Source organism: Athene cunicularia (assembly GCF_003259725.1).
Source record: "Athene cunicularia isolate RWA chromosome 4 unlocalized genomic scaffold, athCun1 chr4_part2, whole genome shotgun sequence".
Lineage (NCBI taxonomy): Eukaryota > Metazoa > Chordata > Aves > Strigiformes > Strigidae > Athene > Athene cunicularia.
In genome coordinates this window covers 4,566,516-4,594,196 of record NW_020799099.1, presented here as the reverse complement: position 1 = coordinate 4,594,196, position 27,681 = coordinate 4,566,516, and the positions used below count along the sequence as shown (strand labels likewise).

The window sequence follows — 27,681 nt, the reverse complement described above, 5'->3', positions numbered from 1 at the left end:
TAAATTACTAATGTGGTAGGACTCCTATAACGGGCAGAGAGGATACATAGTACAGTAAAACTGTTCCCCTTTATTTCAACCTCTTTGTCACTGCCTTTCTCTTCTATTAAGAAAAATCATTTTTCCCACTCAACACTAGTTCTTTTCAAAAGCAATTTGCTGTTTGTGATCTGGTGTAACCACTGCCCATGTAACCCTCAGCTCCATTTCTCTCTGGAGAGGCTCCACGCAGCACTTCCCAAAACAGACCCCACATCAGATGCCACTGGCGGAAATGGCCAAGGTTGGTATGAATGAGGACCGGTGAGACTTGGGGTCCTGCTTCCTTCCATGTCCCTGTGGCCAAGGGACCTTGTGTGAGCTCCCTGTGCTGCAGCAAGGCTTAACCACTACTGACTGCTGAATAAACCTTTACAGGATTGCCAGACTGTCCCATGGTCAGCAGACCGTGGGACCTATCAAGTGTAGGGTGAATGAATAGTTTTTCTGATACAAAGCCCTTATCACTGAAGTAAATCTTAGCTGCTACAACTTAAAGTTACAACTACAATTCCTAATTACTGAACAAGGAGTGTGTTTTAACCTCATTGTCTTAAAAAATTCTGACTTTCCTAAACTTGGTAGCTTCCTTTTCAGCATTTTTCCTATTTAAAAAAAAGTCAGGGAAAGAAAAACAAATAAGCAATTAAGGATTTGACTGGAAAGGAGGCAGAAGTTTGGGAGAAACATCTCCCTGGTTGTATCACACTGCTTCTGAACCTGAAGACCCCTTTCTGAGATGCAATGGAGGGGCAGTGTAGGGCATCAATATGGCCTCAGAGGCCTGAAGTACTGTGGAGAAAATAGCACCATACCCAGCATTTTACCTCCACAGATATTGCTGGTATTCCTCGGTAGCACTTCATATTGATCAGACCTCAGATTTGTACTGATATAGTATAAACATTAGTCTATGTTGAAAAGCAGCTATTCATCAGCTAGCGGGAGAGGGATCTTCTTCCCCTTGAGGAATTTCCAGCACATTTGTTGTTGGCCAAGCTGAAAGAAACAGGAGAGTTCAGACTACAATTTTGACTAGCATGTATAAACCCAAATTTTTCCTAAGCACATATTTGGTGTTTAATTGTGAAATGAGCTGAGCTGCTGATATTCTTTTAAATGTAGAACTGGAAAAATGTGAAATCTATGAAGCCAAGGCAAATGCTGATGCTTACTTTAATATGTCAGCTTGGATCAGCACAAATGATAATACCAATAGCTCCTTTGTTGTAAATGAGGAGTGTCTTTTCTTCAAATTCCGTATTTAATTGCTTTTTGAGGACTTTTTTTTGAGGACAGCATGACAAGTCAGTTGGTAAGTGGCGATCAGCTACAGGTAGATTGTACTAAAGTCTATAACTACTTAATCTTTTTGGCATCTTGTACTAAGAGGAGGTCACAGAAATGAATGGAAAAAACAGTTTTTAAGACGGTCTGAAGAACTGTAATCTCGCCATGTTTCACAATGGGAGAAAGTCCATGGAGGTCACTGGAGTTACAGTGACTTGACACCAGTATGAGTGCAGACAAAATGTGATGCGTCATGTTTAAGCCCTTGAAATTAGACAGTAACTTCAGGACTCCATTTAACAGGAGACCAGCTACTGTTATAATTTTTTCTTGCCAGGAGAACATTTATTTTGCTTATAGCCTATCTGGAGACTGAAAGATGTACTAAGAATAAAAGGTACTAGGGAAAATGATGGGATAACTTTACTGTCTTGTCCCATCAACCCTTGTCTTCACAGGCAGCCCCAGGAGCACTTAACTTGTATTCCCACTGTGCTTGCACAAAACATTTAGGTATGAATGGAGAGAATTAACCCAAAATCTCCCTAACAGACAAACCCCAAGCTATTCAAATTGATCTCAGTAAATAGGTTTTAAAAACATTTTTTTAGTTAAATGGCACAGTATCATGAAAAGGTTTGGCAGCAACCTGAATCAGTGACTCAGGACCTCTGTGAATCTAGTCAATTGTGACAGAGTTTTGAAAATCCCTGCAGGTGTAGCTGCAGCTTTCTGTTTTCAAATACATACAGAAATCAAGCCTTTTGTCCCAGGTTCATCCTGCCTCAGGCTAAGCTCCCCAACGTAAGCATCTACTACCCCAGAGCCCAGCTGTACTCAGTGCAAAGAGGCAGTGCCAGGAGGCAGCTCAGCACAGCTAAACTGGGTCTCTCCAGACACCTCTCCCTCACTGACAGCTCAAAGGAGTGCTGACCCTGGGGGCTGTGATTAAACACGAGAACTTAGGTAGGACACTTGCAGGGATCGGGAAGTGCAGGATGTAGTGGGTTCACTCCTGAACTGGTAGAGCTGCCAAGCCCGAGATGGTGAAGAGCAAAACCGTACAATGTCATGCAGGTGGTACCTGTGTAGGCATTCCACTGCTGTTTCCAAGTTTCACACAGAGAGAAGTGGATCAGGCTTCTCTTCACCTCCAGTACAGCTGGGTCAGCCTCCTGTTGAACAGAAAATATGCACAAGATTTCGCTTCCTGCAAACAGCTTCTTGCTAGTAGGAAACTAGTTGTGACGTCTCTGGCCCTAGAGAAGTGCCGGGAACTATTAGTATTGTTTAACAAAGCATTTGGCTTGCCTCTGATGACGAAGAAAGGTCAGAGGCTAGGGACCTATGTTGAAAACTAATTGCTGAAGCTTTTGTCTGGCTTGTGTTAGATGATTGGATCCTGCTATACAAGTTAGAAGTGCAGAGTGCCCTAAGTGCAATATTTTAATTTAAATGGTTATATTACAAGAGAGAATTCACTGATCATCTCATTAGAGGCTTAGCTATTTACATCTGGAGAGCTTTTCCTCTTTGATCTTTGTAAGAAAAATGAATGGAAGTTTAAGACATGTTTATTTGCTTTTATAAAGGCTTGGATCCAAGCAAAACACACTTATATCTGGGAAATAACAATCAGAGGTTGTAAATGTATTAAATACCTTTGACCAGCACTAGATACCAAAACAGAGATTTCCAAGGCTAAAGAATTCAAGAGTGCTGACTCCTGGTTTCTATTTGTTTCCCATTACAAACCTCATTTCTATGCTACTAAATGAAACAATATACTTCTCCCTGTGGACACACGAATGAGTTGTATCATCATTGTTTGGATTTATTGTTTTCCCCTTGTAGTCTTCAAAACCTTCAAGTGCTGTAGCCTGAAAATTCCATGAGTAGAGAAATCTCTGCTCCCATCTATTGGTGAGCAAGAGAAGAATACCCATAAAACTAGTTAATCTGTTTAGCTGTTTTACCTAAATCACTGATGGAGAGATAATCCAGAAAAGTAGGGGCTCTCTGATAGCATCTATTCATTATTAAAAACTATGGCCCTTCTTTGTATTTTACTTTTCATTCTTTCAGTGGCACTCTGGGCAAACATCATAGTTACATTTCAACGACCACAAAATCCTACCAGTCTTCTCCTGTATTGGGATGACTTCTCTATAAGAGCTCTTGCAGAGGATTTCATCAGTATGGAGAGACAGATATGTGATGGAGTTGAAGAAAGGAAAGTGGTTTTTACACAAACCATGGTAACAGCATCAGAAGTGAGACATTTTGGGCGTTGGACTAGATGATCTTTAAAGATCCCTTCCGACCCAAACCATTCTGTGATCTTCATTGAAAACTTGTTTACTCACCATGAAATAAAATGAAACCTTCAGACTTGTTTTTAGGAAGGAGATTCAGAAAATGACAGAATACCTGTTTGCAGGGGGCTGGAAACAGGACTGCCCAGTCAGGAGACAGACATCTGGAGCTACACTGTTCAAACAGTTCTAACCGATAGGGAAATTTAGCAGATAGGGAAGAGGAAATGATGTTCAGAAATAATGTATGCCTGCAGGAAACTCACGGCATTAGCTGGTGACCAAGTCAGTGGTCCTTGCCAGAGGTACTGAATGAAGTAGATGGTTTTATTTATTGTGCATTGTTTTCCAAAGTTAATGGTATCTTTGCCTTGCTAGTAGTGAAGGCCTCTTTGTTTCAAAGAGTTTCATACTTTGAAGGGATGGACTATTGCCTGAAGGTGCTTGGAAAACATTTTGAATAGGAAGGGACACGGTGCTGTACACTGACTTTGAGGAGGGGGCATTTTTTTGAACCCATGTTCTTTTTGCTGACAGGAGGTCTAGCTGGGTTCAGGGTATCCAGTGATTCGACATGGTGGCAAGATCCCAACTAGGTAGAGGAAAAAGTAGTCAAAAGGAGGTAAATTACTGGATACATATGGAAGGGCTAAATTTCTGAGCTCACCAGCTTCTTTGCTTGAATTTTCTCAGCGTCCGAATCTTAAATGAAGCCTCACTGCCATTGTTTAGGAGCAACATTCAGTTCTTGCCACGCTCACATCGGTGGTCATTGCTATTCTAAGATCATTATGAAAGAGGTACAAGAATGGTAAGGAATGTAAAAGAGGGTTGGAGGGAAAAGATGCTGCTGAATAAATTCATACTGGGGTGAATACAGCACTGAGACAGAATATCATTCAGCAGAATGGTTTATCACTAAAATGTGGCATGTTGCAGTTAAACTGAGATTTTCTAAAGAAAACTGCACCCACAGACAGCTGACTGATGAGTTCACATTATAAAAGACTGTTCAGGAGTTCATCCACTGAAAGGCCATTTGTGGGCTTTACTTTCTCACGGTCCCACTCTGGAAAGAGTTACTCTGCTTGTAAGAGTTACACAGCCCATGCATATCCTCCCATTGTTTCAAGTTAAGGGAACATCAGCTGTTTTTTCTATTGTGAACAGGGGCCATGATGGAGGGCTAATTGGTTCTGTTCAGTTAAATGTCTGTTTTACGAGGCCAGGCTATTTCATACACCGATGCTGGACAATGGGACAGCAGTCTGAATCTGTGATCTCCGTTAGACAATAAGCATTTAGGCCACTTCTGAAGGATTTGGCAAGAAAACTCCTTGTTTCTTTTTCCACACAATAAAACCCCCCAAAAGATAATTAGGTAATTCATAGTGGATAATGATTATCCATGGTTTGGAAAGAATTTCTTTTTGACAAAAACTCCTTTGCATCTATAGTACAAACTGATTTTACTGGAAACTTGCTATCAGCCAGAGGAAGCAAGTTTCCCAGAAAAACTTTTTAAGGTGTGAAGTACTTGTTAACTTGTTAATGCTAGATACATACAAGGGTACATAAAGGTTATTCCTAGCAAGTCATATTACATTCTTGCTAAAGAAAATTTGTATATCTCTACCACTTGATGAGATCGTGGTGTCCAGGATCACAAACCTATTTCCAAAAGAATGCACTTCCTTGGGTTCTGGGGTTTTGCTTTGAGGCCAATGATCATGTGCCAGGTTCTCTAAGAGTCAGGTCTCTGAGCTACTAGAATCATGCTTTGTTACCTCTGTGACAAAAAAATGAATCCTACATAAATTTTAAATAGACAGTTGATTCTGTAGCACCAAGGTATGGGGTTTATTCCAGCTCCTCTTCCTTTCTGGGAGACCCAGATGGTTGAACAACATAGGAAGCACTTCAGGGATCTTGAGGAGGAGAGGTGAAATAGCACGTGCAGCTAATTTCTGAATCTTGACCTTGCTCTTTCAATGATGAAAACTGAAGTAGACCCATGGATGTTCTAGTCCAGACAAGATCCTTATTCAGAGCAATGCTACCCACAGGAACAGGGGTAGCATTTTTAGTTTTGCAGGGGTACAATTTAAAAAGCATATAAGGAGGTAAAAAAGCAAGGAAGAGGTCAGAGGATTATTTTATTTAGCACATATCATTGAGGCCCCTTTATAGGAAGTAATTAATTGCAATATGGCTCACTAGTAAGGTAAATACAGAATTTCCATAATATTGCTTCTTTCATCCTCTGTGCCATATGCAAATCTGCTGATTTCTTCACCAGAAATGTCATGATACAAGTCACAACTTACCATGTAGCTTCCCTTCTTCAGCTCACACCTGTATGCAGCCCACGGGGAAATGAAACAAACTTTAAAAATGTCTTAATATATCCATTGACAGAAATACTGGGTTTACACTGGGGTTTTTTCCATTTTTTTGTATCACACTGTTCACCAGCATTCAAGTTGCTGCCAGGTTTTTGCTTAATTAAAAAAATGTAATGAATTTGAAGCATTGATATTAAAAACACCTAGATATTGTTTCCATTAGTTTATAAACCATTGCTCTGTAAATCCCAGAAATCCTAGTTATGCGAAAGAACTTAAAACCACGGAGCTCTGATCATACCAACCTGAAATCCAAGTGACCCTGGGTTAGAGACAGTTTTTGTCTTGTGTAAAGGGAGAGTGTCATGAGGGACTATAACAAATGCAGTCTTGCTTAACCCTTTTTTGAAAATTTAGTGAGCTCAGTCTTAAAAACAGTTAATGCGCAACTCCTGTTACTCTATGGCAGTTCCAGGATGTCATCGCTTATAACCATCACGATTTCTATCTTAAATGTACTTATAACAAATTTATCCCTGCTTCTTCCTAATACCAAAGTTGTTCTTAGATTGCTTAAGTAGCTTTTTGTCCCTTGATACTCATCTGCAAAAAGTATTCAATGACAATGATTGTATCCCCTCTTAATTTTGTCCAGCTGTGAAGCTGTGATCTCCACTTTTCTCTTGTATGATAGATTTCCCATTCCTCCCATCCTCATATCACCCATTCCAGCATCAGTTTGAGCTCACCTTTCTTAACCATGAGTGGTAAAAATTTTACACAGCCTTTTGCAGAGCACTCTTCTCAGGGCCTCGTACAATAATGCCAACACTTCCCTATCTCTACCTGAACTATCTTTTCTGATGCATCCAAGTGCCACTTCTATAATGTATACTGTTATTACATTTATATGGTTTCCTGGTGTTGGGGGCTCGTATTCTTCACGTGTCCAAGTAGGACACGCAGACCTTTTTCTAATCCTAGCTATAATATATTGCGTCAATGAAACAAATCACCAAAATCCTATATGGTGAAAACTGCTTACCAAAATCCACTTATAAAACAGGCTTCCAGAGATTTGTTGAAAAACAACTATCTCCTGAAACTGGAATTACACCTGGATGTAGTGAACGTGCATGAAGTGAATCACTTAACCAGCTCTGTTAAAGAGTCAAAAAAGTGAATGTTTGTTAGATATTATTGTGACTTGCAAACAAAAAAGCATTTTTATTACTGTTTATTTCTTGCAGTGCATTAGTGCCAGGTGGCCTTCCACCAAAAGGAAACTTCTACTCTACAGTGTCTTAAACAAACATAAGTTAAAGCAAAACAAAAAAAAATATTCCTCAGCAAAGTATTTCCTACTCTAATTTGGAAAAAGAAAAAACCAAAAAAGTCCAGGGAAGGTGAGTTTTTAGGTCACTAGCAGCTGACATTGGAAATAATACCCCTATCATATGATTTCATTTTACTATTGTTGATGAGTAACTCTTCAAAGAAAAATTGCATAGCAGCTGTTCACAGAAACCAGTACAATGTGAAAAACCATTGCCTTTTATAAAATAAGGACCAATCTCTTCACAAGCTTGCATGAGTGCTAGCATGTATTTTTGCAAGTTCATTGTAAGTTGGACGCATCTCCCCACCTCCATTTTTGAAAGGGAGGCAAGGATGGCTGGTGACTACTGCCCAGGTCAGCTGAAAGCCGTGCATCCACACAGCCTGCAACCAGAGCGACTGAATATCTTCCTTCACAGAGAAACTGGGCATGAAATGGATGCATTAAGAAAAGCTCAGGAAGGATAAAGAAGGCATTAAGAAAGTATGTTGAGGGCATGGCAGAAAGATCTGCTAACAATATGGAATGAGGAGGCAGATAATTGTGTTTGATTTTACACTAAAACTAGTTCTAGAAGAGCAGGCAAACTGTTTGAAAGACATTATCTTCTCCAAGATCTGTGCCTTCCTCTCGCCATAATTCTCTGCAAAGGCTTAAAAAAGTCAGATGGGAGAAAAAAAAAAAAAAAGCGCCTGTACATAAAAACTCATGAAAAGCAGATTGAACTGAGATCTGGTTTCAGATCAGCATGTGCCAGCTAAAAAGCAACCATACCTCTGCCCAAGTGTAGTGCCTTTGGAGAAGAGCATGCCTGCAATAATTAGTACAATTGCTGAGACTGTTTCAGAGATTCCCAGGATGTATATACTTAAAAAAAACCCAAAACCAGAAACAAGTATCAGCATTTAAAAAATAGGTGAATAGCATTTGCCTTGTTAGATGGCAATCTAAATGCAATGCTGGAGGCAGTGTTAGGAAAAGCGTCAAGCATGGGAAAATACTCCAGTAAGAAACAGAAAATGGTGCTTGTAGCTACTTATAATAACATGTTACTCACAGGCATCGCTGACTCAGAATTTATCCTTAAAGCCATTATATTGTATAATAATTCAAATGCTGGCTCACTCTAGATCATGCTCTTTTAAAAAACAGAAGAGTTGGCCAAACTGCTATTGATCATCCCTGATGTGATAAAAGAGAGTTCTAATGACCAGAGGGAAGGTGGCTCAGCAAAGGAAAACCTGTCACACTCTTCAGATTTATGCTGATATAGTTGGGTTCAGCTACATAAAAGCCACCTGAGAGAAGATGGGAGGCAGCCATGCCAGCAGTGGCGTGGCATCTAGGCAATACAGGGGAGCTGACCAAAAGGGGAACAGAAGAGGACTGAAGGATGCAAGGACATATGCTCACAAAAGGTCAGCACTAGGAAAAGCCTCAGCTCTAAGCCTCAGACAGGAAGCTGTGGTAGGTGAGCAGCAGTGTGCCAGCTGGGAATCTCGTTATGAAATGAAATAAGCAGCAGGCTAGAAGCAGCCTCCTTCTAGCCACCACTCAATAGTACAACTGAAGAATCATGAAGCTTACCAGCCCACCATGCCAAGGCGTTACAGGGTATGTCTAAAAGCCATGTCCTGGTGAACCTCTGGCCTCAGAGGTTCTGCAGACAGATAAAACAGGAAGGAGAGGTGAACCGAACTTAACAGGACTTGAAGAAGGAACTTAGACTGATGGGTGAAGATGTCTACAGGGCCACTGGGAGGCCAGCCTTTGTGTACATGGCTGGACTGCTAGCAACTGCTCTGGTATTTCTGTAGCTCTCTATATTAGAGTTGGAATGCAGTTACAAGCCTGGAGGCTTTTTGTGTTTTTACACAATGTACAGAGTGTGAAATATATTCTAAAAAGAATGCCACAAAATCCACGGAAGATCACTGCATCTCACTTTCAATTTGGGAGAGGCAGAGACTGAAGCAAGCCAGACCTTCTTATTGGAATTTGAATAGATAACATTCATTTGCATGCCCGCTTATAGGCTCAAACATTACTCATCTGGTCCAAAGTAATTATAGCTAATGAGACTACAGGTAGTCTAAATTATAGATTTTTCCATGAAAACTGTTTCATGCTACTCCTTTACCCTATAGCAGAATTTGAAGTATTGTCCATTTACAGACCACGTTGACAAAATTCGTGCAATATTTAGAGACATATTGGAAAAGAAAGGTATTTTTCCACTGTTGCAGAAGAGTTTCAAAGCAGAAATGGTATTGCACACCAAGTGCCGCATTAATCACTGGCATACTGTAGTAAGCTCTTCTCAGAAAATCAACCTAATTAGGCCTGGATATTTAATCTGAAGAATGGTTGCCACAGTTGGGTTACAGCTGAATGATGGCTTTGAACTCAATTTCATTCATTACATGGAGGTGAAAGATAGTGTAAAGACACTATTCCAAATAAAGATGGCTTGCCTTGTGGATGACTGGCTTCATTTCCATAAATTTCAAGGCGTGTAGCCTTGAAGAAGTAGCTCACATAAATGTAACAAGGCTTTAGCTTCAACTTGGTTTTGGCCTTCCACATTTCATCAGTAAGTACCTAAGCAATAAGTTTATTATGTGCCCCCTGCTTGCCTGTCCTTCATCCTGCTTCTTGTATGGTCTTCACTGCCATTTCAGACCATTAAAAAGCTCCTTGCTTAGCCAAGAGGACCTCTGCCATTATTCCCTGCCTTCCTGCACAAGGGTCAGTTTGGTCCTCAGCTTTCAGTAAGTTTTCTTCAAAACGCAGCTCCTTTGAGCACCTTTGCCCCTTGTGGCAGCTTCACAGAAGATCTTAAATAATTAGCTAGCTACACTTCCTTGTGTAAATTATGATCTGATTATTCCTACAGCTGGTTTTAATAGCTTTTTTAGAACAATGCGTGATTTATCTGATGGGAGAACATGAGTCAGTTTTCACAGATTTCTCCTACTCCTGGGTCATTTTTTAATTTGATTTCCAAATATTCTTGCCTTTCTTTTTCAGACCAAAATACTAGGACTAATGAAGACATTTAGAACAAAAATGTGCTTTATCTAACTTGTGGTAAAAACTAGTATTTTCAGAAAACAGCATGATTTTTACAAATTAATCTAAAATGGCAAAATTTGAGCACAACTCTTCTTCATGTCTAGTTGTTGCCACTAGAGTGGGCCCAGTAATAACTAGAAGGAAGAAAATTAAAAGCAGCAAAAGCACCACATGTGCCTTTTGTCCCATATTGCGCCTGTGGCTTAATTATATAGCTGCATTGTGTGCTTAACTAAAAAGCAATAAAGGCACTGCAAGAAGTACCATTAATGAGTCAGCATCACCCCCTGAAGATCAGCTTAGTTACTGGAATCCTTCTGGTGGAACTGCCTTTTATTTCTTATGTTCAACATTCTCTCCAGCAGTCTATATCCAGAAGTCTTCTGTTTGTTGGTACTGGTGTAAATATCTACCGAAGGGTGAAGACTGAGGTAATGAGCAAGATCACAGTCAAATCCTACCAGTTCAGCAGTACATATCCACCATGTGGAGAGTAAACTTGATGAGAGGATGTTAGCATGGAAGTAACAACTTAAAACAGGAGATTTTAAAGTTGAGAATAGTCTACCAGGGGATGAAGGCACATGGTGAGAACATGCAAAATGGGGGCGATGCAGAGAAGATGGCACTCTATGTCCTGGAACTTGTTGCTATGAGGAATTTCAGGATGTTAGACATTTTCAAGACACTTATTGTTCCACTGCCTCTTCAAAGACTTAGGGCTTGGCCAATTTTAACTTGTGGAAGTTGCAAGCAAGCTTTCCCTGAAGGTAAGAACTGCGAAAGGGTAGAATAATCTTTATGTGAAAACCGCACAGTTTGACAGAGATAACAGTTTTTAAAGAGCTTAATTTTTATTTTTTTTTCTTTTTTTACAGGGGCAGGGAGACACTGTGAAAAAGCCTGCCTTGGAATGGCCACTGAACTGTGAACACACAGGGAAGGCACAACCTCTCTCCATGTACCATGGATACATCCATCAACACAGATTCAAGATGTGTTCCTGCATCAGTGAATTTAGGTGATCTTCAAATATACCAGTGCTTTTTTTTTTTTCCTTTTTTCTGTAGCACCCTTCAGTAGCCAGGGCCATGGCTTGTTGGGTCCACCCTGTGACTTTGGAAACACTGTCTGTCTGCTCTGGATTTAAAAACCTTATTTCTACGGTTTTCATTAGCTGATGCTCTATCCTGGTGTTGCCAGAGAACAGAAAGCACAAGGAACATATTTGTCCTTCTCTGAAAGTAGAATAATTCACTGGATGATCTCCATTCTTGGTGAATGGAAAACTGAAGGCTATAAATTATATTTTAAAAGTTCATTGTGAACACAGAGTGCTGCAGGAAGTAGCAAGCTTATCAAAGATCTTTACGTTGCCTACAGTATCAAATGCTATGTTCACAGGGAGACCAGACAAACAAATTGGCAGGATACGTCAATAGAGTCTAGACTGGAAAAGGTCCCCCGAGGAACTAATTTCCAAATCTTCAATCTACTACATTTTATATATTTTTATCTACAATAGTGCAGCTTTTCACACATCCATACTTTAACAGAAATGTAGTTGAATACTGTTGAAAAAGAAGTTAAAAAAAAAAAACTGCATGTTTTCCCAAATGCAACTGGAAGTCTCATTTAGCAAAATATTTATATATGTGCCTATGTCATTCTGACTGCCCACACACTTTCTGTATTTACTGAAGTTCATTCGATGCTTTAAACTAGGTATTGAAATGCCTTACTGAATCAGAGCCATAATTTAGATTTTTTCTTTAAGATGAAGAACAAGAAGCTAACTCTTGGAAGCCACAAGAGTTTGTAACAAAGGAGATGACGTGGGAAACCTTGTGCCCCTCTTCTCCTGGGTGACATCAAGAGCGTTGCCAAACCTACCATGTCAAAAGTACTCCAGATTGTGAGGTGTGACATAGCAGTCAGGTCATTCATCACCATTTCAAGCACTCTCAGATCATCGGCTTTGCAGTCATGTACTTTGAGAAGATGAACATCCCTTCAGTTAATGAAAATATAATGGAAAACATAGAAGACGATCATGAACTCTTCCAAAAGTGTTTGGCATTACAGAGGACAGGCCTGTTAAGAAAGAATTGAATTTAAAAAGTTGTGAAGGAAATCCCAGGTTACAAGATAGTCTCTGTTTTTAAAGGGCTATTTCAGCTTTAGCCCGTTTCTCATAAAAAATCGTGGTTTTGCAAGAATTTATGTCCAAATTGTGTGACAGACGGATTTTATGAGAAGAAACTTGTATTCATTTTAAAAAGCCAATGCCATTCTGTCCTGTGTGTTTTGTAGCATCACTCATTGGTTCTGTCTCCTAAGTCTGGATAAAGAACTTAATTGCTAATAACACAGTAATTGTTCTGATTTTGTGAAACTGAAAGTGTTTTTTTCTCCTTCAAGATATGCAAACCATAATCCTTGGTTCTTTTAAGGAAAAAAAAGTTTTCATCTAAATGCGACAGAGTAGGTATTACAGATTGTTTTGAAATGTGTGCACTGTGTATGCTCATAGACATTCTTCATGTTCTACCTACATAGCTGACATTGCATGCATTATGAAAAGAAAAAGTGGGAAAAGCACACCCTCTGAAGATATCATTAGTATTTCATTCCTCTCAATATGGTTATTTCTTTGGTTTCTTTTCCCAGAGAAGCATATCAGATGCCTCTGTGTATAACTCTTGTTATACACAGGACACTCCTCACTGCAGAATATCCTTTTACCAAGTTGATTCTGAAATCACTATGATTTTATGCCACAGTAAAACACGCTGTACTGCAAGAGCACATAGGCACTTATTTCCTGTTACAGGCAAACACCCATTGAGCACTCCTCACAACATCTGGGGAACCTGTCTCATCCTATTGCTTTCTTGTTGCTTTTCAGGATATTTCACCGAAGGAATGAGAACAAATCAACTACAAGCCTGCATGGAAAAAGCACACAAATTTTAGATGTCAATCTCCAATTACCAGTGACCAAAAGGGCAAAGGACCCCACTCCAGTGCCACACTCAATATTCCTCACCGGTGAGCTCTTTCTACAGCCCTCAATTTTCTTTGCCAACTCTTTTCTGACAGTGGAATTAGAAGTTTCTGGGTTTATCACTTCAGGTTTTGTCTGCATATCGTGTTTTCATCTGTCTACCCCCTGTCTGCCAAAGAGAAATGATCCCTCACCTCTATTGCCAAATTAGACAGCCCTTCCCATGATTCGTGGAAAATTACCTTAATGGTTCTTTTAGGGAACTGCAGTACTTTTAGGGACATCTTTAATGCGGCCATATCATTCTTTCACTGCAACACAGAATCCTTATTGAAAAGCAGCAGTAATGCTATTTATAACATTATACAATGGAAAACACATTGAAGTACCTTGAATGATGGTTCGTCAAAGACATGAAATTCAGAGTATTGCTCAGTCCTCTTTTTGGTGATACTTTTGAGTCTTTTCCGTAACTGGTATATTGCTGAAAGATAAGTGTGAGATGTAAAGAAATAAAATAGAGTAGTTAATAGGATCCTAGCAGCACTGACCAGCTCTGACATTTACTGCACTTTTTGAGTTTATATTTTCAGTCTGTCATTCCACAAATAGTCATAGCTCTTCACCTTTTGTGCTTTAGTTTCCTAATGCATCACTTCCATGCCACTGTTCTCTTTGAGCGGTGCTGTTCATGTTCAAAGTGTTGAAACAATAGTCAGACCAAACTGGTCTGCCTGAAAGAGTGAAAAGCCATGTTTTTCTGGTAGAAAAATACTGGTTTAAATATAGTGAAATCCTGTGTCTGCTACAGTAGTGCATTTAAAGAGAATAATTCTTTTAAGAGCTATTTTTGCCATTGCTGTGAATCTGAAGCCATGGTGGTGTTTTGCTGGTTTCTATTGTGCAATTTCAATGTGCAACAATCTCCCCGAGTTGAGTAATTTGGAATCCACGCACGCTTTGCAGTTTTGAGATAATTTGATCTGAATACCAGTTTCATGTAAATGTTTTGGCAGTAACGAAAATATCCTCAACATTACTATTTACAGCTTGAAACGCCAATAACGATTTTACATGCCGCAATGAAAGAGCATGATAGGCAGGTTAAAAATCATTAATTCTTCTCTCTGAAACTGATATTTTCCCACTGAAAGGTTTGAAAACAGATCTACTTTCAACAGGTTATTTCTGTATTAATGTGATACCAGCAACATCTGTGCAGCTACCTCTTCTCCTGTGGGCAAGCACTGTTCAAGGGAGCTTGAAGGAATGCAGCTCTTGCTTGCTTCACCCCACAGCTGTGGGGTAAACATGGGATACAATGTTTGAAGTGTTAAATAATTGGAGGAAGCGAATGGAGAATGATAACAACAGCAATAGGGAAATTTCCCAAGTGATTTGAGAAGGCTGTCTGGTGCAGGCTGGATGTTTGATTATGTATGCACTGGATACCCACCTCTCTCTACTTGAATAATACATGGGAACCAAGAATTGTTTACTTTAAAATATCAAAATCAGAAATGACCATGTTCTGAAAATAAAACCTGGGATTTTCAACTCTGCCACCTCTAGGAAAGCCCAGAGGGAGGGATAGGATTGCTAGAAATAGGGGAGGCCTCCTTTTCCCTATTTGTTATCATTTAACAAAATCTGAAGGCATCTTCCTTTGCAGAGAGCAGGAAATAATTTCTGTGCAGCTCCAGGGCCACACAGAGGTTATGGCGCCCATTTCACTTGCAGTGTTAAACAACAGAGAGCTTCAGGATCATACTGGGGCTGTACTGAGTTGCCAAACACTGGACAAGAGAAAACAAAATAGTGCGTGTACAGTGAAGTGTTTCTGGCTAGTAACAGATGAAAATACAGTGCTCTTTAGCTGCCTTCCCCCTCCAATATTCTCAAATAAAACTTGTTCTGTTCCACTACTGGGGAGATTTTTTAGGGTTCCATTTGGGACTGCATGATCAGCAGACTAAAAACTCCAGCCAAAATGTTCCTGTTAATTGGCAATCGTTTTTGAAACCTGAACATTGTGAATCAATGTTGTATTCTCAGCCTTTGCTCTGAGTCTGCTTGGAATTAGTAACCTAAGGTTTTATGGTGATAAACCCCAGCATCCTATTGAGAGGAACTAGTGTACGTGTTGTCTACATACTAACAAATGCAACCATGCTTCTGCATGTCACTGAAAAATAAAAAGGGCTGTACACATGGCATATATATATAGATATATAACACACTGTTACAACGTCTGCATCTGGGATACAGATTGTAGCTGCCACTTCAGTCCTGGGGTGAGGCAGCCCAAGCAGTGTCAAGAGCTGAGAGGTCCTTGCCTTATATAGAGTGAAATGTGTCACTGACTTCAGTAGCAAAATTCACAATGGCTTTTGTGTTTTGCCCAAGATTTATCATTGTTCCCCATATATGGAAGCAAGTATTTTACCAGAACAAGCATTAGTTCTGCTAATCAGAGAATATGTAATCACTTGGACAATTTGTAACAGTATTCATGAAATGTGAATCTCGGATTTATTTTGCACAGATCTTCTTAGTTTTCTACCCAAACTTGCTTGTTGTGTAAACTCTGAAGACTGTTAAATATTGCTTGATTACTTTTACACAATATTATGAATAGTGTGTTTGGAAAGGACTTCAGAATGGATCTGGCTACAGCCTTACAGCAAACCTCCCAAACTAATACAATTCACAAGGTTTGTATCGATGTGGAAAAATCACATTTCTTTACATCTGTTAGCTTACCTTAATCAGTTTGTTCTTCTCATTATGAATCCAGTTTCACACCTTCAACCACTGCGATTTTTTTGTTCTTATAGCCTCCTCCGTTTTCTTCCCTGTTTGTACGAAAGAAACATCCAGCATATCAAATGGCAAGCAATGCTGCCTGCTTTATCAAGAATAAACTCAGCTAAAGCCATTAGCTAAACACCCTGCTTGTTTCAATCCCGTTATCACTAGTCCTGCACTTTGCAGAGATCCCATCTCTCATTTGCAGGCTTGTGAGCCTTCCTACGGCACGTTGGCTCCAGATGTGCAGTCATAGCATTCCCAGTGGTGTGCGAGCAATGGGAATTGAGATGTGACACCCACCCAAAACCTCCCGCACCCCAAGTCCTGTCCGTAGCCACCTCTTAATGGGTTTTTCACACTTGCCTGGGCTTTAAGGTTCTGAACAGGGAACTTACTCCAGGACAGGGACCATCCTGCTGGGGATTCACAGAAGGGATATGCTCATCCCCTGCACTGTCTCAGGGAATACTGAGCAGGAATTTAACTGATTGAAAAAACAGAACTTTCCAAAGCCCCCTCTTTTTTTTTTTTTTTTTTCCTCCTTAGCTTAACTCATTCTGGGTCGATATTCTTTACAATATTAACCTTTCTTGATCAGTGCTTGTAATACAGCTGTCAGAGTCAACCAAGGAAGATGTTAAGAAATCTTCTCTCCCATTGTTGAATTGCCAAGGATGTTTCAATGAAAACACAGTTCTTTTGATCTTACTTATTTGGGAGCTCTTCTTCTGCAGCTTGTATCTCAGCAGAAAACCTAACAATCTGTTTGCGCTTACTGGGAAAAAGATATTGTCGCCTTGCCAGCATAATTACATTGGTGCGTTAGGGAATAATGAGTGAGAACAGATGAAATATTTAGATATAAATAGTCTGTTTTCATGTGCTGTGATTGTCGCTAATAAGGCAAGGACGTGTGGTTTGTGGTTCAGGGACAGGATGAGGAACCAGGACATCTGGGTTCCTTTCCCAGCCTTACCACAGTGTATTGAAGAAGTCATCAAGCCTCTTTGTACCCCATCAGTTGGAAGTGGATAATAATGCTCTGGGGACTAATTCTTTAATGCTGTCATTTTCAGATGTTCAGCAGGGAAGAGCGATGCAAGTGTAATGTTTTTACATACTAGAAATCGGTCCAGCTAAAACTTTAAATCCAGATACCTAGAAAGTTTGCAAATTAATTTATCCTATCATGACTTTCAGAATCTGACCTACTTGCAATACCATAGCAATGACAGAAAAACAAAAGGAAAATTAAAAATAATACAGAATGTTTCAACAAAACTCTGAAAGTGATCTTAAGTTGTCTGTGATAAGTTTTTTGAGCTTTACACTCAAGATCCATTTTTTTTTAACATCTAAAGTGGTTGAAGTAACAGTGGGATATACCTAATAGGGAGATGGCAACGATGTCCTTAAAGACTGAAATGTGCTCATTTGTTCAAAGCCTGTAAACTACTTAAGCCTTAACTCATAAGGCTCAGAAGGATTTAAAAAGGACCTACAGCAGCCATCTACAATGGCTACGTGTGTTTCCCCTAGTCTATGTGTATTTTGCTCACTGCAGCTGTAACTAATAAAACACTAAACCATAGATTAAAAGCATGTAATTAGTACAAAAATAAGTAAAGCCAAGATTTGTTCTACCTATGAGCACATAAGCACATTTGTCATGTAAGTTACAGTGGAAAAAAAGATGCTTTTTTTTAGCATGCATATGCGAACAGAGGCTCAAAACCAGAGTTGCTTCTTCAGCTGACAAGGAAAAAAACACCCTGCACTAGAGATTTGAAAGCCTTGAGTTTAAATCATGAGAACAATCCATTTGGGATAAACATTATATTATTTTAGGGTTTCCAGCATTTAACTGAAACAATTTTAGTAGTAAAACCAACAGTCTGTAATGCAATAATCATTTTTTTCACCTGCTGATGGATTCTGGATGTCAGATGGCTGTATCTACACTAGGAAGCTAAAGAGCCAAACAGGAACAGATCTACAGTTGGTAATGAGGACCCCACATCCCTATTATCCACGTGGTTGGGTTTTTCAGTCTGGTCCCATGTACTGACTGGCTGGAGCACAGGGATTGTCCTCCTGGAGTACCTTTCCGAAGCTGGTTTCACCCAAAAGTCCAGCTCATATGCAGTGCAAGAAAAAGCACAGGAAGTGGGAGAAATCAGATTTGCTTCAGAAGTGCAGTTCTGACCTGAACTAAAATGCCAACCTTCTCTCACCCTGTTTGCACACTTATCACTGAGTAAGGGTGGTACAAGGGCTTGACTTGTACTCAGAATCCAGCTGGCCAGGCAAGACTGAGTACAAATTTCTCCTTGCTTTCACCGAAATGCAGGCAAGGCTTTGCTCTAAATCACTGCAGTTAGACAATGCTAAAGCAGCAGCTGAAATACTTATCATGAAGCATAATTTCAGACTTTTTTTGAAAGAGCTTTATGGCTGTGTGTAAGAGAAATTGGCTTCAGTTTGTTGATTTTATCTCATTTGAGAACATTCTTGAGAACAGTTTAGTCCACTGAAATATTGGCACAGGAGATACAATCCAAACCAGGGAGAATTAGCTCTTCATCATCACTCTAAGCTAATACCATGTTATCTGTGATACTAAGGGAAAAGCAAACCTCCGGATGCACAATAAATGCTCCAGGAATCTGCAGCGATTCATTTCTTTCCTAACTGACTTGTACAACAAAATAGAGAATACAAGTCTATGGTTAAGCAAGCCCTTCTTTCCTTTCCCCAGTCCTTGCTGCCACCAGGAAAAACATGGGCACGTGGTCTGCCAGGAAATCTTCAGCACACCCTGTGTGGGTCCCCAGTAAGGAGACATAGGGAGCAGCATCCAAGGGCTTGCTACTGAGTGCTCCCAGCAGAGATGGAGCTAATTGTGTCTAGAGCAGACTAGAGAATTATGTCAGAGTGGGTGGAAATTGGTGAGCTGTCAGCTGAGATCCCTCATCTACCTCCAGAATATTAGAAAATGAGTGTGCTCAGGGGATACAGTGAATATGTACCAGGAGTCTCATCATCTTTTCCATGAAAATTGCGCTCATCATAACGATTCATATCATCATAATGTCTTTCACAGTAACTTCCTTAAAAAGACATCCCAAACCAACACCCCCCCACATATATACGTATCTTTAGCTGCATATCTATGTATGCGAAGTCATGTAAGTAACTATGCGGTGAGACAAAGCAGCCTGAACAACCAAAAGATTTAGCAACAAAAATTCTTCTCCTATGGCATAAATCCCACTAGTAGTAATTGCGTTTCAAAATGGAAAGCATAGCATTACATTATTTGAGCACAAAGGCCAAATTTCCCTGCTTGCCAGTAAGACCCCAAGCTCATGCAAACGCAGCAGGAGAAACCTAAAATGATTTTGTTTCCTAGTGGCACTAATTCCATTGCTGGAGAAAATGTAATTATATTTATATTGACATTATAATGATAACTTTATAGGCCAGACTCCATTCTGTCTGTTAGGCCACATATAAATGAAGCATCAGTGGAGATCTAAGGAATTTCTGTTCCTCAGTGGTAGTGTGCCTGGCAGCCCAGCTAGTAATTTCAGCAGTAAGAGGAAAGATCATCTTGTGAAAAAGATAGTTAAGATTTAATTTTGTCTTGATCACAGCATCCTCAGACAAACTCCACGTGGATTTTACGATGTGCAGACAAGGCTTTTGTCCTGTATAGCTGTAAAATTGGAGTCTCCACACAAAATCTCGTAGCAGTTACATATGTACGCACATATGTAATACAATGTGGGTTTAGGAGCACAAGGTTGTACTAAAGAGGAGTGGGGGTATTCATCATCAAGGTAATACTAACAAGGTGAAAGTATTCACTTGTAATAGAGAGTGAAAATGGCCATTTCCTCAGAACAGACCCTGTTACTTTCTCCAGCACAGCCACTTTTTCATGCTCAGCCCAACTTGCCACTCTCCCATGGCCATGCTGTTGGGGATAATCAGCAAAATCCCAGTGGAGGTCTGCTACTCGAGCTCATGAGTAGTCAGTGCATGTTACCATGCTACATGTTTCAGCATTTGTAAAGAACATCAACAAATGTGTATGTATTTATCTGAATGGAAACTTGTTACATGCTGTAAGAATTTTGAACAGGGCTTTTTACTAACTTCTTTGTAGGACAGAAGTAACCATCCTTGTATTACATGCTCAGTGCATATTAAGACAAAACAGCAAAGACAGACTTTAGCAAGACTTGTAAAGTTTTGGTGGGGAGTGGTGACACTATCCCCATGTTAAGGGCTGATCCTGCGTTTCAGGGAAGCAGAACAAAATATGAACTTCAGTTACAGTGATGAATTTTTCAACATAGAGCTGATAAATGATTGCAGCAGGCCTAGCACCCTGGAGATGCCTTGCTGTTGTGAACATTAATTGCCTGCTGGCTGTTTGAGGCTGTCGGGATCACATACAGTAGATTCAGACTGGAGCCTGGCACCATTTGACTTGTGGTTTTGCTTGCTTATTTATCAATCTCAGTTGCCTCTGTATTAAAAGAGAGGCCCTTCAGGAAAATGGAAGTTCTTTCCTGAAATTCAAGGAGGTGGGAATTGCAGTCATTCACTGCTGATACATTAATTTAATACATAGTGGCATTTTTAGGTATTTATCCTGGCTGTATTAATTTAATATGTTATGGTACATGTGCCAGCCTATCCTATTGTTTTCTCAAGGCACTTCATCACTGTGAGATATTGGTAGTTCTAAAGTCAGGATCATATAAGTATTCATTAATTCTCCTGCACAACTGGTGCCACTGCCCACAGGAGAAGCAGTACCAAGGGAAGGTATTTAAATTCAGGGTCGAAGGATTTCTTTTTCTTTATATAATTCATAAAGAAAACATGTCTAGAGAGAAAATTATTTGCAAGCTGGAACTGAAAATTAAACAATTAGAAGATAGAAATTGCTCAGCAACTTACACTTTTCAAAAGTTAGACTTCAGTTGACAATAATATTCTAGGAGGATCAGACCACATTGATTTTTTAAACAGGTTAAAAAAATCCAACCAACCAAACACAAAAAACCTTGTTTGGGTCAGCCGAACTTAATTTTCTTTGGCTTTTTCTTCCATATTCATACACCAGGACAAAACCCACCACTATAACACCTGTAATTAGGATAACCAGCAGAAGGATTAGTTAGACACTACCCTAGCTAACATTACATGTGTTGCTGGGGAAGTCAGTTAAGGTAGATTCATTTTTCCTAATTTAACCATATAAAAGAGAGGCATCTGGTTTAACCTACCACCCCATCTCCCTCTACTTTCTGTGGGAGGAGAGAAAAAAAGAAGAGAAATCTGAAGCTGTAGGTGGAATCACTCGCTCCTTGGTGGTGCCTCCTCCACCACTGGGGAGGGATGTGCTGGTGTATTTGAAACTCAGTTTTCTCTGTTACACAGAAATTTTATCACTCCTTACCACACAGAAGAGTTAGGAGGATGACTGCGGGACATTCAAGCATGAGGGCAGTAAGAGACACATAGAAGCCATTGACAGACTGTGCAGTGCTTGAGCTCCCTGTCCTCCGCAGCTGGATGTAGCTGAGAAAGTTTGTCAGTGTTCACAGTCCAAGCCTGGAGCACAAATTTGGCTGAGCTTGTTTTTTCCATTTTCGTCAATATTAAAAATATGTCCTGTATAGGGTACTTCTTCTGGCATTCACCACAGAAAGGCCTTTGCAGACAGAGTCCAACACCATCACATTTTTATAAATGCTTCATAGAAGTATACAGATTTCACAAGCTTACATTGGCTTAAATTGGAGGAATTTAATGTGCTTCACCAATGTTACCTGAGGAAATATAGCTCCCAAATGGTGATTTTTATTTTTTTTTTCCCAAATACAGTTATAATATGGGGGTGAATGTATGTTGGCACCAGGCCAAAGTTTCTTAAAGGACACTTAAACAATTTTAGATATGAAGCTTTCATAGCTTGCTTGTTCTTAACTGTAAGTTTTGCTTTTGCTGAACATTTTAAACTTAGTATTTTGTCTAAATTAATCTCTCCTCTAAGATTAAATATTAGAATACATATTAGATTAAATGCCACCTCTTTAATTTACAACCACACTGCTTTCTTTGCAGATGGTTTGCATGCACAATGCAAAAGTGAATAAAAGAATCGCTCTTTTATAATCTTGAAAAAAATTCAAGAGACTTGTGCAAATACCATAGAAAAATGAAGGATAACATACACACTAAAAGTAAATATAAATATTTGGGAAGAATGGCAGAAATCCTTTGCTTATGTACAGAACCTCCCAGAGTACTAACAGTGGTCCATCATTTTCCGACGTTCTGGGGTACCTTTGTGTTCCTAAAACTAATAATGTTGTTCAGTTGTCAGTGGTTTAGAGATGCCTGAATTGGTTAGTGAAAAAGAGAGGTTTTCTGGCAGTGGAATATTTCTTCACAGATGACAATAATTCCTGACAGCTTCTTTTTTCTTTTTTTTTTTTTCCCCCCCCCCAAAGGACAATGATACCAAAGGTATAACTCTGAAATCAACAGAATTAAATTGCCATAAACCCACTGCTATTGAAATCACATTTACTTGTTATTAGTTTGGTTTAGTTGGTTGGTTTTTACCTGGAAAGATTTAGGAGATCAATTTATAATATATAATGCATTCAGTTGACAATAGATGTAATAGGAATATGGTCATATAGTTATAACTAGTAAAAATGCACCAATGGCAGAGAATAACTCAAGTATAAACATAATGTCACTGGCACTGTCAAATTCTAAACTTACTACATGACATCTAATAGGAAGCCAGTATATGAAAGCACTAATGTTTAATATTATAGGTAATCTCTGTCTGATTTCATCTGGAATTACATTTATCTGCTTCCAGATTTAACTAGGTCCATAATAAGCAAAAATACAACATGTGAGTTGGAAATGCATATATCAATTTGTATAGAATAGCAGATAATGTAAATTTTATATTTTCATCACAAAATCAAGCCACTTGAAAAAATATATTTTGCAGGCTACTTAAAAATATTTTTTCCCAGTTTTTCACTCTTTTTTGGAGCTGAGGTAATACCAACAGTGTAGCAATACTTTAGTGCAAGAGAGAGCATTTTTGCAGGGATCCTGCCCTGTCCAGAGTACTGGAATTGTCATAGCAGTGTCATTGGAAGAGTCCCACTTCCGTTTCTAGAGGAGATTTGAATAAACATCTGTGCATTTGGATGATCATCTAAATTAAACTGAGTATGGCAGAGACTTCCTTTAGTAGTTTCCCTGTCACTAAAGGAAATGAGAGTGTAATTTTGTAAGTCCAATTACAGCATGACTGTTTAGCAGCCAGACATCAGGTCAAATGCAAAAAGACAAATTAGATGTATCTCACTGTAGATTGGTTTTTGTCTATTACACCTCAGTACTTCAGAACTGTACTACATCATATGTAATGCCTTGTTCCTGAACCAGAGAATTTATAGTCCATTTACATGATAGACTACATAGATGAAGGAAAAAAAATGTAGCCATTTTTAAAGTCCCACTAATTCTAAAATAGTCTTATTGTGAATCACAAATTGTGTTTTTCTTTTTATTCACTTGATTTTATTTTTTTTTTTTCATTTTATCTGGTGTGCCATCTCAGTCATTCAAGTACTGCTGCATCACTAGGACATATAATTTAAGATTAAACATAAAAAGATGAATTATTAAACTAATATACAGGTGCTTCAGGTTCAGTCTGAGTGGGGATGGATCATTCCTTCCTTCTTCCTGAGCACTGATTTCTTTCCAAAGATTTGCTGAGACAAGAATTCACCTACTATCAAATCTATATCACTTTCGTGCACCTTGTCAGCTACTTCTTTCCTCAAAACTACTATACAAATATTGAATAAGGTACATGAACCATTTATTGGGATGTTCCTTGTGTAAATATACAGGTTTGATATAGTGGGCTGTTAGTAAAGCAGTCACGAAAAATGGAGAATGGCTTCAGATAAGCCATCTCACAGCAAACTCTCATAATATAAAACCTAAGCTGTTCACAAAATTCTTATCTTTTGACCTCAGCCACCTTAGAAAATTGTTTTGACAAGACTGAGGGCCAGACAACCAAAAGGATTGTGGCTGGTTGAGATAGACTTCCCAGGAGCTAGGAATGGAAGTCACCACTGTGGAGCCATTCAAAACCTCATCATCTGTGTCCATGTTGCCCTGTAAAACCAGCTTCTCTCATGCCAAATTCACCAGCTGCCCATCATTTGCCTGGATCAGTTCACAGGAGGCCTAGTTAGCACGCAATGAAGAGATTCAGGGAGGTTCAGCTATTTCAGGTTCCTTCCAAAGCCAACCTGGACAACGCAGGTCCCCACAAGCACCTTGGCCAGAAGCTGCCCCACAGAGCAGTGCCAGGGTGGGCAGCAGACGTAGTCCCCCTCAGCTCCTCACCATGCACTTCTGCCTCTCTGGAGCCCCTGCCTGGAGGTTGCGAGTGAGCAATCCAGTTAGACCAAAGGATTCCCACCACCTGCTGGGATGGTAGCAGCCACTTGCAGCATGCATGGATGGCCAGCAGCACATGCTGTTGTTTCTAACCAGACCAGCACTGTCCACATGAATATAATCGAACCCATATAATATAATCCAGCGTGACTTTGCTGGTAGTACCTAGCATGTCCGTGAAACCAAATGAAAAACTTAGCTGTGTGGAACTGCAGCACTCTGGTAAAGATTTGTAGTGCTTTAAATTCAGTATTATTTTCAGCAGGATACCCTTCCTGCAGAAAAAACTTCTGTTTTCTGTATCACATTCTTGCAAACAGGGTCAGCTTCCAGGAGTTTACAGCACAGTGAATGAAAATTAGTGCTATAAATCAGGTGGCTCAATTATTTCAAGAAAGCAAAGTCATGTTGTGCCAGAAATGATTCTTCAAATATTTATGTATGAGTATTTATGAGGCATGAACTCTTGTCTATATACATGTTCAGCTTAGCCTGAATTCAGCTGAGATAGGCTAAATCACAAAGTAGCTAGTATCTAGCGGTTAAGCTTGCATTTGTACTCACATAAAGCATAAAAGTGTCCTGGATTTGCATCTAAAATTGATGTTTGACATGTAATCATCCAACTTGTTCCTGTAGGACACTGCAGAATCAAACTTTGAGTCTTGGTTCCCACTGCTCAGTGCCATGCATGATCTCTGTACCTCTCCAAGTGCACAAAGCAGGAATGTAAGACATGAGAAGAGTAACATTATGGTAACTGCACAAATGAACACGACTAGAATAACGCTAGAAGTGAGGCGAATTAGGTCTCATGAGTATAAATTTTGAGCTAAAGAATTAATTTATGTTTGTTTGAAAGAGCTCAGTGAGGCATAAAAGTGCTCAGGAATGTTTAATCCTAAAGGGAATGAGATTTATCAAAGCAATTTGAAAGGATAATACATTCATTTCTGGTTCTACAGGCAAAGAAAAGCCAAAACAGTCCAAAGGATTAACAATTTAGAAGCTATTTTTCATGTGGCCAACTTAGAAGCTCTTTTTCATACTCCTATCATTACTTTGGGTTTGATGCTACTGTGAAAGGCAAGTGTAGCTCTGGTAAGCAAATACTAACTTGTGATAAACATTAGGTCTACGTTTAAAAAAGAAAGCAAATATATATATATATAAAAATACTTTTGACTACATACATAAATATTTTTGAGTACATACATAACCTCTGTGTTATGTCCTTGCTCTTGGTTTTATATCCAGTCATCACGGTGTTTCCCTCTTACCTTAGGTTACCTTCTTACCTCCTGAGTACAGAGCAACCAGAATCTGTATTGGGAAAAAAAAAAAAAAAAAAAAAAAAGTTAAATTTAATTCATAGTAATATGTAATGGACTAAAAACTTCAGGCAGAGGTTATCTCAGTTGGTATACTAGACCAGAAGAACTAGAAGATCTGTTACTATCAAACTCATTAGAGAGACAATGAAAAACTTTCCTAATGGTGTTATCTTTCTCCTCTCTGAAAATAGCTATTACCCAAATGATCAAGCCATTAATACTACATATTTACTTAAACAAAATTCCCATTTATCTGACAAACCCCAACACTAGAGTTCCCCATAACTAAAACTGCTATTCAAAGATTATTGTGGCATAAGCGGGTGGAGGGTTGGCAATTTTCATCATTTCAGGGAAAGAATCATTAACTCTGATAGATTCCACCTACTCTTTCCAGAAGTGAACTTGGTCCATAGCTAAGCAATCTGCAGGTTATCATTATGACCAAATCCTGAAGTCTTACTCCTGACTGAACTCCACTTGGGATCCATTTGTGTGGGGTTTTTTATGCTTCAGTAAATCTGGCCCTTTGCTTCTGTTTGTCCCTCGTCCAGTCTAAAATTTTCAACTGGATAGAAATTAAGGCATCATCTTGAAAACCCTTACTGAAAAGTCTATTTTCCAAGCATTTTATGAAGAGCTTAAGAGTATGGATTTCAGCTCAGGCTCTAAATAGAACAATTTAGTTTGAATAAAACTCACTATATCTTTACTGTAAGGTGAAGCAATAAAAATACGCTTCATTTCTCATTTTAGGACAGACTGCTAGATATGACTTCGGTGCAGTTATTTTAACAGGTTATGAGGTATTAATCTCTACTTACAGGTAACAGGTTCTTATAAAATTACATTATCACATGTATAAACAAGCAAATTGATGGTAGATTTACAATCATTTTGTAAATGTCCCTGTAAAAAAATATCTGAGCCTATTTGACATGTAGTAAACTACTGAAAAAAAAACAATGAGGACAACTTGATGAAACCAAGTTCATCACCCTAAATACGAGAGAACCATCTAATCATTAAATGAACCAACACCTTGCCAGATCACTGACCACATGAAAGTTAAGGATCACGGTCATATTAGACAACTACTCCATGTTCATAAGAGACACCAAAGATTACTTCCAGATTATTTCTAGCCCTACAACACAGAAAAGCTGTGATGTTAAAAATGTCTAAAGCTTTCTACCAGTCTATGTGTCCATTTCATGATCAGGGCTTCCATTAGCTCCGCTCTCCATCCTGTACCACTGTTTTACTAATACAGAACATGCTTGCTTCTATGCCATATACCAAATTAAGGCAGGCTAAAAAGTGTACATATGTCTGGATTTACAAGAGACTTGGCTGAAAAACTTCCAGTTAGTTCCAATCCACTCTCACCAGTTCTCATGGAAGCTCAAGAGCTGTAGAAATCTCATCTTCTGACTCTTGAGTTTTCTTTAAATTGAATGCAAATTTCTTTATTGCAAATCTAAAGTGAAAGTGTAGAGAATTATTTTTCTTTTCGGAGAGTTTTAGGTTTGGTTCCTAGTGCATGCAAATTGAAATCATTGTCATTTATGTAGTCCAGAAGTTTCATTTC

General features: G+C 39.2%; 2 long non-coding RNA genes across 2 annotated transcripts in view; one reads left to right on the top strand and one right to left on the bottom strand.

Annotated features, from left to right (window-relative positions):
* LOC113479750 overlaps positions 1-25,610 on the top strand; it is a 57,612-nt gene extending 32,002 nt beyond the window's left edge. Inside the window, exons 3-5 of the long non-coding RNA XR_003398330.1 lie at positions 12,181-12,323; positions 13,312-13,454; positions 25,396-25,610. This is a non-coding gene — a long non-coding RNA (uncharacterized LOC113479750). The remainder of the gene's footprint in view (positions 1-12,180; positions 12,324-13,311; positions 13,455-25,395) is intronic.
* On the bottom strand, positions 974-19,553 carry LOC113479751. The gene is made up of 5 exons (XR_003398331.1): positions 18,144-19,553; positions 16,174-16,265; positions 13,800-13,894; positions 2,414-2,504; positions 974-1,038 (listed from the first exon to the last, which is right to left on the bottom strand). It is a non-coding gene; the product is annotated as an uncharacterized LOC113479751 (long non-coding RNA).
* Positions 25,611-27,681: the final 2,071 nt, after the last annotated feature.